Here is a 12,090-nt window from a genome sequence, read left to right as displayed (position 1 = left end):
AGCTCAAAGTTTTCTTGTCCACATGGTTGTTTGTGGAGGAAAGGAACATTAAAGTACCCAGGTTTTCTTTTCAAGTGGCTATGAATACATCCTCAATCTCAGAAAGCCTAGTCATCTCAAAGACACATGAGTGCTCGCGCTTGGCCCATAAAACCCTCTCATTCCAATAAGGAAGCATAACTTGTGGTCATAGACACTTCCTCAGAGAGATAAAACACAACTGATAAACTGTTAATCTCCTTAACCTTAGATCAGAAATGTCTAAGGAGAGACTGGCAGAGCTCTCAGGGAGAAAGGGGTGGTGGACAGGTAGGCAGAGGCCAAAAATGTAAGGTGGGGGTGGGGCTGGGGGCTGTGGTCCCTTCCCTGTCTGGGGCCTAGGGGTTCCGGAGCGGGCGGAGTGAGCCATCCATTCATCTATCCAGGGATCCTTGCCTCATGGGACACTGAGTAACTGTGGCCCTTCCTCCAACCCGGCCTCCGCATGGCAGCCCCCCACCCCCCACCTGTGATCTCTGTCTCGGTCTCGGTGCCTGCCTTCTATGCCCCCCTAAAGAAGTTTTCCCCCATCGTGGCCCCCAAACCCAACATGAACCCTTTCTGGGCCAGGGGTATGGAGAACCCTCCAGTGTCCGGGGCCCAGGGGGCACAGAAGGGCAAGGTGGGAGAGGTTCCTCCCCGACCCCCGGAAGATTTCCCCCTGCACCACTTCCATTGCTACCTGGGGACGATGGAGAGGTTTCTCTGGGAGGGCCCTTCCCACCACCCCCTTCCCCATTTGAGGAACCATTCCCTCCTGCTCCAGAAGAAGAGACATTCCCTTCCCCTGCTCCTCCTCTGGAAGAAGAAGTGGGAATTGAACCTCCAGCACCAACTCATCAGCCCAGAGAAAAGGTGAGTGGCATTGACCTGGAGATGGAATCTCTGTCCTCCCTGTTGGATGACATGGCCCAGAATGATCCCTTCAAGCCCAAGGTTTCATCTGGATCTGTGCCTCCCCCAGCTGCCCCCCAATTCCCACTGTTCCCCAATTCCCTCCCAAGCCAACTGTCCCATCTGTAGCTTCCAGCACAGCACCTCTTCCTCCTTGGTTGGCTTCTACTAGCCCTCCTAAGTCCCACTCTATATCTGTGTCTGAGACCTTAAGCACACAGTCTCGAGGTCCCCCAGCTCCAGCTTCACTTCTGGTTTCAGCCCCAGCTGGAGCTTCATTTGTAGTTCCACCTCCAGCCCTAGCCTCAACCCTAGCCCCCACTCCTACCCCCAAGGTTAATGCTGTGGCTTCCAAATTCCCTCCTGGGACCACTAAGTTTAGCCCTCCAGCACCTGGGGGTCCCCCTCATAAGAAGGGGGTATCTTTCACCCCTCGCTGCTACAGGATCCCCTCAACAGCCCCAGCCTCCCAGCTTCACCTATGCTCAACAGACAGAGAAGCCCCATGTTCAGGAGAAGCAACATTCAGTCCCCCCTCCTGCCCAGGACCAGGTGCACCCTCCTGGGGCCCCAGGACCTCTGACTCTTCGGGAGGTAGAAGAGCTGGAAGAATTGACACAGCAGCTAACAAGGGACATGGAGCAGCCATGCAATAACAGTCTCCCCACTGATGAATACTGTGGTTGGTGCCACCAGGCCCTGGTACATTCCCAGCCTGCAGTCTGGGCACTTGGGAGTCTTTTCCATGACATGTGTTTCACATGCCACCAGTGTAAGCGGTGGCTGCAGGGGCAGCAGTTCCAAAGCCTTGAAGGGGCACCTTACTGTGAGCAGTGCTATGAGAATACCCTGGAGAAGTGTAGCACATGTGGACAGCCTATCCCTGAGTGGATGCTGAGAGCCACAGGCCTGGCCTTCCATCCCCAGTATTTCACCTGTGTGGTCTGTACCTGCCCTCTGGAAGGGACCTCCTTCAAAGTAGACCAAGCTAACCAGCCCCACTGTGTCCCTGATTATCACCGGCAGTATGCCCCACTCTGCTCTGTCTGTGCTGAACCCAACATGCCTGAACCTGGCTGAGATGAGACTGTCTGAGTGGTAGCTCTTGACAAAAACTTCCACATGAAATGTTACAAGTGTGAGGACTGTGGGAAATCCCTGTCGATTGAGGCTGATGAGAATGGCTGTTTTCCTCTGGATGGACATGTACTGTGTGGTCACTGCCACTCAACCTGGGGCCCAGACATGAGAATGAACTCATTTCCATAGTCTTGAAGAACCAGGATTTACTCCAGATCAGAGAACTACCTGCTTTCAGATCAAGTCTTCCTTCACTCAATTCATTGTCATTCCCCACCCTGAGCCACAAGAAAATTTATAGCTAGTCTTAATGCTAGTCCCTCTTAAGTTGTAGAGGGACAGGCAGATGACAGAGAGCAGCAGAACCCAAGACCGATCCCTTCCTTTTCAATATCCCTTTTCCCACCTTTTAAAAAGACTACCTGCCTCTCATCTTCCAGGCTTCACAGCATCTTCTTGTACCCTCTTCTCTATCCCTTTCCTCTTTGGGGAGCTTGACAGCTTGGGCAGTGTTATTGCTTTTGCTCTTACACTGAAGCTGTTGGCTGGCTCACTCCCAGCAACCTTTGTACTCTGTTGAGGGGCTTGAGGAGAGGCTGGACTGGTAGCACCTTCTTTGTACCACAAGTTGTGGGACTCTGGCCACAATTACAAATAAAGCATTCACCCTGCCCCCACAAAAAAAAAAAAGAAATGTCTAAGGAACTCACTGGCTTTGTTCCTTAAGTAGGAAGTTATTCAAGAACTGTATGGTTGATCTTCTACAAACAGTATGATACAAAAGGAAGCATATATATTGCTATCTCTTTGGCTTTCTCTGTCTCTGTGTAAGTCTGTCTGTCTCTACCCCTGTTTCAACAATCCGGCTAGCAGCTGTTGTGGGGATGAAAGCCCAACAACAAGAATGCTACCAGCGTGCTGCAGAAGCACAGGTTCTTTTGATCTGCTTAACTAAGAAAAGCTACGTGAAGGGGTTGACAAGCTTACTTTTAATTCAGCATACGAATATCATTCACTTAGTTAAGGGGAAAAAAACAGCATCCTGGACTTCAGAACAAAATACAAACAAAGTACAAACATCAACAGACAGACCTTGTCTGATTCAAATCCCAGCTACAGCTGCCTGGAGTCCCTGCATCAACACCATCTCGAGTGAGAGCCCTAAACAAATTATAAACAGACAGATCCAATACAATTCATAGTTACCAACATCTAGGTTCATCCCGGGAGCTCAGAACAACGGCTGGCCCAGAGTCACACACGCCACCACTGCTGTGGGCAAGAGCTCCAAAGAATAGAAGGTCAATCCCTGGTTTTATATCTTTTTCAGCATCAGGGGTGAGTCACACATGCGACTCACCCATGTGACCTAAAATCGTCACAGAGAGGCAACTTAAACCCACGTGCTCTAAGAGCCTCTGATGTCCCAAACCTACCACTCAAATTCATTTGTAAACTAGGCCCTCCCCTGAGTTAGCCCCACCGTGGGCCCCACCTTAGTCACCAATCCATACCCACATAGGTTTTACCCCTAATAGTGGTTTGGGCCTGGGGCTTAGCACCTAGTAAGGCTCAATGAAATACACTGAATCACTCAAAGGAAGCAAACCAAACTTTTCAAGGGCACTTGTTGAACTAAGTGCTAAGAGCCCATTTTGCTTACCAACACAGCACTGTTCCCTCCACCTGCCCCACACACACATTCCCATCCAACTGAGCTCAGAAATTAGAATTCTTGAACTCAGTATTACTCATTAGAGTTGCCCAAGAAATTTCCCTGCTCTGGTTAGAAAGCTGTATTCCAGAATCATACCACTCAGAGGCCTCTAAACCTGAAGACTTTCTGAAGGAAATGTGTCCCTGAAGTTGGACCATTCCATTCAACAAACATTTATTAAGCACCTGCTGTGTATTGCCAGGTACTATATTAGATTCTGAGGTCACAAAGACAAAAATGTTATTGCCCTCAAGAAGCTTACATTCTTCCAGGAAGAGGGGAGATAATATGTACAGAAGAGTTAATTTTTGGGTTTTTTTCTTGTTTAATATTTTGGGTTTTTTTCCCAATTATATGTAAAAACTATTTTGAAATACTTTTTTTTCAAATTTCGAATTCCAAATTCTCTCCTTTCCTCCCCTCCCTTCCATTGTGAAGGCAAGCAATTTGACATAGGTCGCACATGTGTAAGCCATGAAAAACACATTTCCAAGTGAGTCATTCTGTAAAAGAAAACACAGACAAAAAAAAAAACAAGAAAAAAAAAAGAAAAGGAAAAGTATTTTTGAACTGCATTCAGGCTCTACCAGTTCTTTCTTGGGAGATGGACAGCATGTTTCATTGTAAGTGCTACAGAATTGTCTTGGATCATTGTATTGCTGAGAATAGCTAAGTTATTCATGGTAGATCATCATACAATATTGCTGTTACTGTGTAAAATGTTCTCCTGGTTCTGCTTAATTCACTTTTCAATAGTTTATATAAGTCTTTCCAGGCTTTTCTGAGAGCATCCTGCTCATCATTTCTTAAAGCACAATGTATTCCATCACAATCGTATACAACTTGTTAAGCCATTCCCCAAATGATGGACATCTCCTCAATGTCCAATTCTTTGCCATCACTAAAGGAGCTGTTATAAATATTTTCGTATACATAGGTCCTTTTCCTTTTTTGTTTTTTTTTCTTTTATCTCTTTGTGATATAGACCTAGTATTGGTATTTCTTGGTCGAAGGGTATGCATGGTTTTATAGCCCTTTGGACATAGTTCCAAATTGCTCTCCAGAATGGCTGGATCAGTATACAACTTCACCAATAGTACATTAATGTTTTAATTTTTTCACATCCTCTCCAACTTTTGTCGTTTCCATTTTCTGTTATATTAGCTAATCTGACAGGCATGAGATAGTAGTTTAGAGTTTTTAATTTGCATTTCTCTCATCAATAGTAATTTAGAGCATTTTTATATTACTATAAATAGCTTTGATTACTTTGTCTGAAAACTGCCTGTTCATATCCTTCTACCATTTCTCGATTGAGGAATGGCTCTTATTTCTATAAATTTGACTCAGTTTTCTATATATTTGAGAAATGAAGTCTTTACCAGAGAAACTCATTGTAAAAAATTTTATTCACAGTAATGATTACCAACTATGTACTTCCCTCCATCCTGTTTTCCCCTGTTTATCCTTCTCTCTCTCTCTCTTTTTACCCTGTCCTTTCTCAAACGTGTTTTGCTTCTGATTTCTACCAGTCCCAAACTGCCCTCCTTTCTATTAGCTTTCCCTCCTCTTATCCCTTTCCCTTTCTATTTTCCTATGTGGTAAAATAGATTTCTACACTCAACTGAGTGTGTTATTATTCCCTTGTTGAGCCAATTCCCATGAGAGTAAGGTTCATGTGCTCTTCTCCCCACTTTCCCCATTTTCCCCTCCACTATAAAATCTCTTTCAAGCCTCTTTTATGTCAGATAATTTATCTTATTCTGCCTCTTCCTTTCCCCTTCTCCTAGTGCACTCTTCTTTCTCATTACTTAATTTTATTATTTTAGATGATCATACAATCCCATTCAATTCACACTTCTGCTTTCTGTCTTTGTATACTCCTAATTACCTTAATAATGAGAAAGTTTTTAGAAATTATAAATATCATTTCCTCATGTAGGAATATAAATAGTTTAGCCTTATCAAATCCCTTATGATTTCTCTTTCCTGTGTACCTTTTCAAGCTTCTCTTGCATCTTGCATTCAAAAGTCAAATTTTCTATTCAGCTCTTGTCTTTTCATCAAGAATGCTTGAAAGTCCTCTATTTAATTGAATGTCCATTTTTTCCCTGGAGGTTGCTGAGTAGATGATTCTTGGTTGTAATCCTAGCTCTTTTGACCTTCAGAATATTATATTCCAAGCACTCCAATCTTTTAATGTAGAAGCTACTAAATCTTGTATTATCCTGACTATGGCTCCATGATATTTGAATTGTTTCTTTTTGGCTGCTTGCAGTGCTTTCTCCTTGATCTGGGAGGTCTATAATTTGGCTATAATGTTCCTGGAAGTTTTCATTTGGGAATCTCTTTCCTGAGGTGATCAACAGCTTCTTTCAATTTCTATTTTATTTTATTCTAGAAACTCTGGTTCTAGAATATCAGGGCAGTTTTCCTTGATAATTTCTTGAAAGGTGATGTCAAATCTCTTTTTCGATCATGACTTTCAGGAAGTCCAATAATTCTTAAATTATCTCTCTTGAATCTATTTTTAGGGCAATTGTTTTTCCATTGAAACATTTCACATTTCCTTCTATTTTGTAATTCTTTTGATTTTGTTTATTTATTTCTTGATGTGTCATAAAGTCATTAGCTTCCAATTTTAACTTTTAAGGAATTATTTTCTTCAGTGTACTCTTGTACCTCCTTTTCCATTAGGTCTATTCTCCTTTTCAAGGCATTCTTCTATTTATTGAATTTTTGTGACTCATTTACATTTGGCCTATTCCGTTTTTAAGGCATTGTTTTTTTCAGTATTTTTTGTGCCTCCTTTACCAAGGTGTTGACTCTTTTTCTAGAATTTTATTGCATCCCTCTCATTTCTCTTCCCAATTTTTCCTCTACCTCTCTTATTTGATTTTTAAAATGCTTTTTGAGCTCTTCCATGGCATGAGACCAATTAATATTTTTCTTTGATGCTTTGGATGCAGGAATTTTGACTTTGTTGTCTTCCTTCAAGTGTGTTTTGGTCTTCCTTGTCACCATAGAAACTTTCTATAGTCAGAATTTTTTTCTGTTGTTTGCTCATTTTTCAGCCTATTTCTTGTCTTTTGACTTTATGCTGAAATGGGGCTCTGCTTTCCAAGTGAAGGGGGCACTGTCCAAAGCTTGAGGCTTTTTGTGCAACTGATTTCAGAGGCAATTCTGGCAATTCAGAGCTTTTGGCTCTTCCAGTGTGGTATGATGTACTCTCCTGTGCTGTGCACTGGTTTGTGAGAAACCACAAGCAGTCTTTTCAACCCTAAAACTGTGACCAGCATTCCTGATCCCCTGTAGCTGCGAGCTCTGCTATGCTAGTGCTCCTACTCATATGAGGTTAATACCCAGGACTGTGACCCAGATCCAAGTATAGACAATGCAACAAAGTCCTGTCCCTGGTGCCAACAAAGGGACCCCTGCAAATCTCCTTTTGTTTGATCCCCCTGCCATCTGTGAGTTGAGAGGTCTGGAAACTGCCACTGCTGCCACTGATTCAGTCATCCTGAAGCCTGATCCTGGTTTGCTGGGGCCCGATATGTGCTGGCACAGCCTGGAATGTACTGTGCTCCTCTCTTACCCTGGTACAACAGACCTTTCCTGCCGATCTTCTAAGATGTCTTGGCCTGGAAAATTGTTTGGGTTCTGCCACTCCAGAATTTGTCTAGAGTCATTATTTAAAGGTATTTGAGGGGTTTGGGGGAGAGCTCAGGCAAATCCCTGCCATTACTCCACCATCATTGCTCCACCTCTTTGAGATTGCGTGTACCTAAGTTTTTGTTGTTGTAGATCAGTCATTTCACTCATGTCTGACACTTTGTGACCCCATTTAAGGTTTTCTCAGCAAAGATATTAGAGTGGTTTGCCATTTCTTTCTCCAGCTCATTTTACAGATGAGGAAACTAGGGCAAAGGGAAGTGACTTGCTCAGGGTCACGCAGCTAATAAGTGTCTGAGACCAGATTTGAACTCATGAAGATTAATTGGTTTGCCATTTCTTTCTCCAGCTCATTTTACAGATGAGGAAACTAGGGCAAAGGGAAGTGACTTGCTCAGGGTCACGCAGCTAATAAGTGTCTGAGACCAGATTTGAACTCATGAAGATTAATCTTCCTGACTCCAGGCCCAGCGCTCTATCCACTGTGTCACCTAGCTGCCCTGTACATAAGGAGGTATATACAAAATATGTAGAGAGTAAATACAAATTAATGAAGGGTGTGTAAATGGAAGCATCGAGAAAGTCTTCCTGTATAAGGTAGTACTTGAGTTGTGCTTGGAAAGATAATGGAGATCCTAAGAGATGGAGATAATAATAATAACAATAGCTAGCATTTATATAGCATTTTAAGGTTTTCAAACTGCTTTACATATATTACTTCATTTGAGTCTCTCAAATGAGAGATGCTATGTTTTTGGAGGGGGGAAGGAAAGGCAGTTGGGGTTAAATGACTTGCCTGAGGTCACACAACTAGTCAACGTGTCAAGTGTCTGAGCCTGGATTTGAACTCAGGTCCTCCTAACTCCAGGGCCCGTGCTCTACTCACTGTGCCACCTAGCTGCCCAGAGAGATGCTATTATTATCCACATTTTATATTTGAAGCAGCTGAGGCAGAGAGAGGTTTAGTGACTTGCCCATAGTTACACAGCTGTTTCTGGGGCAAGATTAGAACTCAAGTATTTCTGACTCCAAGTCCACCTGACTGAGGAGGTTTTGGGCTTAGGAGACAGTACAAGAAAGCAAAGACAGGAGATGGAGTATTGTGTGTGAAGAATAGCAATCAAACCAGTTTGATTGGAGTATGGAGTGCCTAAGGAGAGTAACATGAGATCAGTCTGGAAAGACAAATAAGAGCTAGTAAGTTGTAAAGGACTTCAATGATGGAGGAGTTTGTGTTTGATTTTGAAGCAATAGAGAACTTAGCAGAATTAGAACCGCACTTTAGCAATATAGATTTAGTAGCAATGAGGAACACATATAGAAGAGGCAGGGAGACTAATAAGGAGACTATTGAAATAGTCCAGGAGAGAGATGGTGAGAGCTTGAACTAGGGCTGATGGCTGCATGAATGGGGAGGAAGGGACAGATAAGACAGATGTTGTGGAGATAGAATTGACAGAATTTAACAACTAAATAGATACAAGGGTGAAGTGTTATGGGAGTGACTCAAACGAAATGGAGGAATATAATTAATTCTGATTGGGACATGTTGAGCTTGAGATGCTCATGGGAGGCGCAGGTGGAAGGTGTCCAGCAAGCAGTTGGAAATTTGTGACTAGAGCTTAGAAGAAAGATAAGGGTTGGGTATGTAGATGTGATGGATAATGTGTGTCAATCCTTTCAGATTATTTGAACCCCGATAATATCTAAAGCCTCCAAACTGCTTTTGCTCTATTCTAAAAATCCCCTTTTCCTGCCTCAGAAACTTCAAAGACCAGGAGTATCTTTATTGTCTGTGGTGACACAAAGTCTGGCAGCCAGAGTTGTGGGCTAGAGACATTTGCATCTCTAAGTGACCCTACCTTGTCAATTGCCTTGTTTACCTAAGAACTTCCTTTCTTTGGTATGGAGATCATAAACTGCTGCTGAATTGTTACTTAAACCTTTTCTCTCTCCTGTTCAAGATGATCATGAATCAGCTAGCTCCAAGGAATAAAAGTATACAAATTTATTTATTACCTAGTCTGTTTGCCTCCTTTAACCAAACTTCTCAAGGTTGACACCTGCATGGTGATAATTAGATCCTTGGGAGTTTATAAGGATATAAAATGACAGAATGTAGATGGAGAAGAGAAGAAAACCCAGGACAGAGCTTTGGAGTATACCTACTCCTAAGAGGAGAGATATGGTTAATGATCCAGCAAAGGAGACTGAGAAAGAATAAGTCAGACAGGAAAGAGAGAAATCGGGGGTGGGCAGGGTGGAGTGGGGGAGAAGCAGTGTAACCAGAAGCCTATGGAGGAAAGAGTGTTTAGGAAAAAGCAGTCATCACCAATGTCAAAAGCAGAAGAGAAATCAAGATCTGAAGTTTTAGAAAACGTTGTATTAGATTTATTGATAAAGAGAGTATTTGATGAACTTGGAGAGAGTAATTATGATCAAATGGCACAATCGGAAGTCAGACTACAATGGATGGAGGAGTGAAAGCAATTTGGCGCTATGACCCAGAAGATACTGAATGATTCATACTCTTTGATTCAGAGATACTGCTATTAGGTCTATTCCCAAAAACATAAAGAAAATGAGAAAATGATTCATATGTACAAAACTATTTATAGCAGTTCTTTTGTGGCAACAAAGAACTGAGAATTTAAAGGGAATTTCCAACAACTGAGGAAGGATTAAAAATTATGCTATATGAATGTGATGAAATACTATTGTGTCATTAGAAATTAAAAGCTGTGTGGTTTCAGAGGAACCTGAGACTTTCATTTCCTATCAGCTGCTTTGCTTTGTTGACACTCCATGAAAATCTTGTCTCTGGATAAACTCATTACCAGAAATCTCATTATCATGGAGGTTGATTCAGCTTTGATATTCAATACTTCCTCAATACCCTCAGTTGCCTCTTTCCTCTGATTGGAGGGCTGGAAGATGAAACAACTAATTCCTCTTAAATTTTCCTTTTATAGAAGGCTCCAAATTTTCCAGGTAACTTCCTTTCTTATTATCTGCTCTGGAACCATCAAACATCATGCCCCTTCTACCTCTGACTCTGGAGATCTTCTGGCCACCCTCTCTTAACCTCTGGCACTTTTCAGCTGTCTTCACCTATTAGATTGTAAGCACTTTGAGGACAGGGACTGTTTTTCTTCTATCTCTAGTGCTTAGAACAGTGCCTGGCACATAGTAGGCACTTAATAAAGTTCATTGATTATTTTAAAATAATATTTTAGTTTTCCCCAATTACGTAATTTTATTGATTATTAACTGTTGTGAACTGATGCAGAGTGAAGTGAATAAAACCAGAAGAAAAATTTAATACAATAACAACATTGTAAGGCCAATTTTGAAAAATTTAAGAACTCTAATCAATGCCAGGATCAACCATGATTTCAGAGGACCAATGGTAACAAATGCTACTCACCTTTCCACAGAGGTGAAGAGCTAAATATGCAGAATAAGACATACTTTTGGAGCATGACCAAGGTGGAAATTTGTTTTGCTTGACTATGCATATTCGTTACCAGAGTTTTAAATTTCCTTGTAGGTGTGGTAGAAGGGAAAGAAAATAATTGCCTGTTAATTGGAGAAAAGAAAATTTAATTAAAAAAAGAAGTGAGGGGAATGAGGAATTGGAAGCAATGAATGTAAACATCTGTTCTCAGAGCTTGGCATTGAAATGGAAGAAAACTATAGGATGATAGCTTGATGGGGTAGCAGGGTCCAGTAAAGGCTTTTCTTTAACGGGGAGGTCTGGGCATGTGTTCAACAACAGCGAAGAAGTTAGTGGACAAAAAGTAAATGAAGATCAGAATGAGAAAGGAATTGATCAAAGGGAAAACTAAATGGAAGGAGAGGGCAAAGTAGTAGGATGGGGAAAATGGATTGAGGAAGCAGGAAGTAGTAGAGTGATTGGAGGATAAAGACCAGAGTTAGGTACAGTAAAGTACAGAGACTCTCCTTCAGTCACTCTCCCCCACTCCCTTTAAACTCCACCAATGACATGCCAAACCTGAGACGCTATGGACACTCATGATTGACTGTTGGAACCTTCGTAATCTTTGATGATGGCAGCAGGAAATGGAGCTGGATGCCTTGGATAGATGGAAAAGAATAAGTGGCTAGATCCCATACCTCTGCTCAGTCTTTTCAAAATCCTAGGGCCTGAGGCCAGGAAAAGAAAAGAGCAATCAATCTCTATGTAGGTAGGGAACTTAGAGGCTGTCTAATCCAACCTGTACTTGTCCCTTATATAATATCCCCATCAAAAGGTCGTCCAGGCTACACTAGCAGACCTCTAGTGACATCAAGCTTACTATCTCCCAAGGCAGCAGGTCAATGAACTTTTGCACAGCTCAGATTGTTAGTAAATTTTTCTTTGCATTGAACAGAAGTAATTGCCTCTAACTTCCACAGTTAATTATAGCTACTAATTCTGTCATCCCAAACTGAACAAGTCTTGGCTGTCTTTCACATAGAAGCTCTTCAAGTATGAAGACAGCTATCATGACAACATGGTTAAGGGAGTTCTGAAGGGTTTAGTTGTCCCTACCACCAGCAGCAACCAGGGCTCCTTTCTAATGCAGGTGCAAACAGGGTCTTCTCCAGACTTTAGTGGTGAGTAAGAAAAAACTGTGATAGGAAGGACAATTTAGTGGGAGTTGACAGAGAGGGAGGGGGTGGAG

At 42.2% G+C, this 12,090-nt stretch overlaps 1 pseudogene; it reads left to right on the top strand.

Moving 5' to 3' along the window:
* The first annotated feature begins 484 nt into the window (after positions 1-484).
* On the top strand, positions 485-2,202 carry LOC118828841 (annotated as a pseudogene).
* Positions 2,203-12,090: the final 9,888 nt, after the last annotated feature.

The sequence above is a fragment of the Trichosurus vulpecula genome, chromosome 1 (genome assembly GCF_011100635.1).
Source record: "Trichosurus vulpecula isolate mTriVul1 chromosome 1, mTriVul1.pri, whole genome shotgun sequence".
NCBI lineage: Eukaryota > Metazoa > Chordata > Mammalia > Diprotodontia > Phalangeridae > Trichosurus > Trichosurus vulpecula.
The sequence above is the reverse complement of the archived record's forward strand: the minus strand, read 5'-3'. Positions and strand labels throughout refer to the sequence as shown.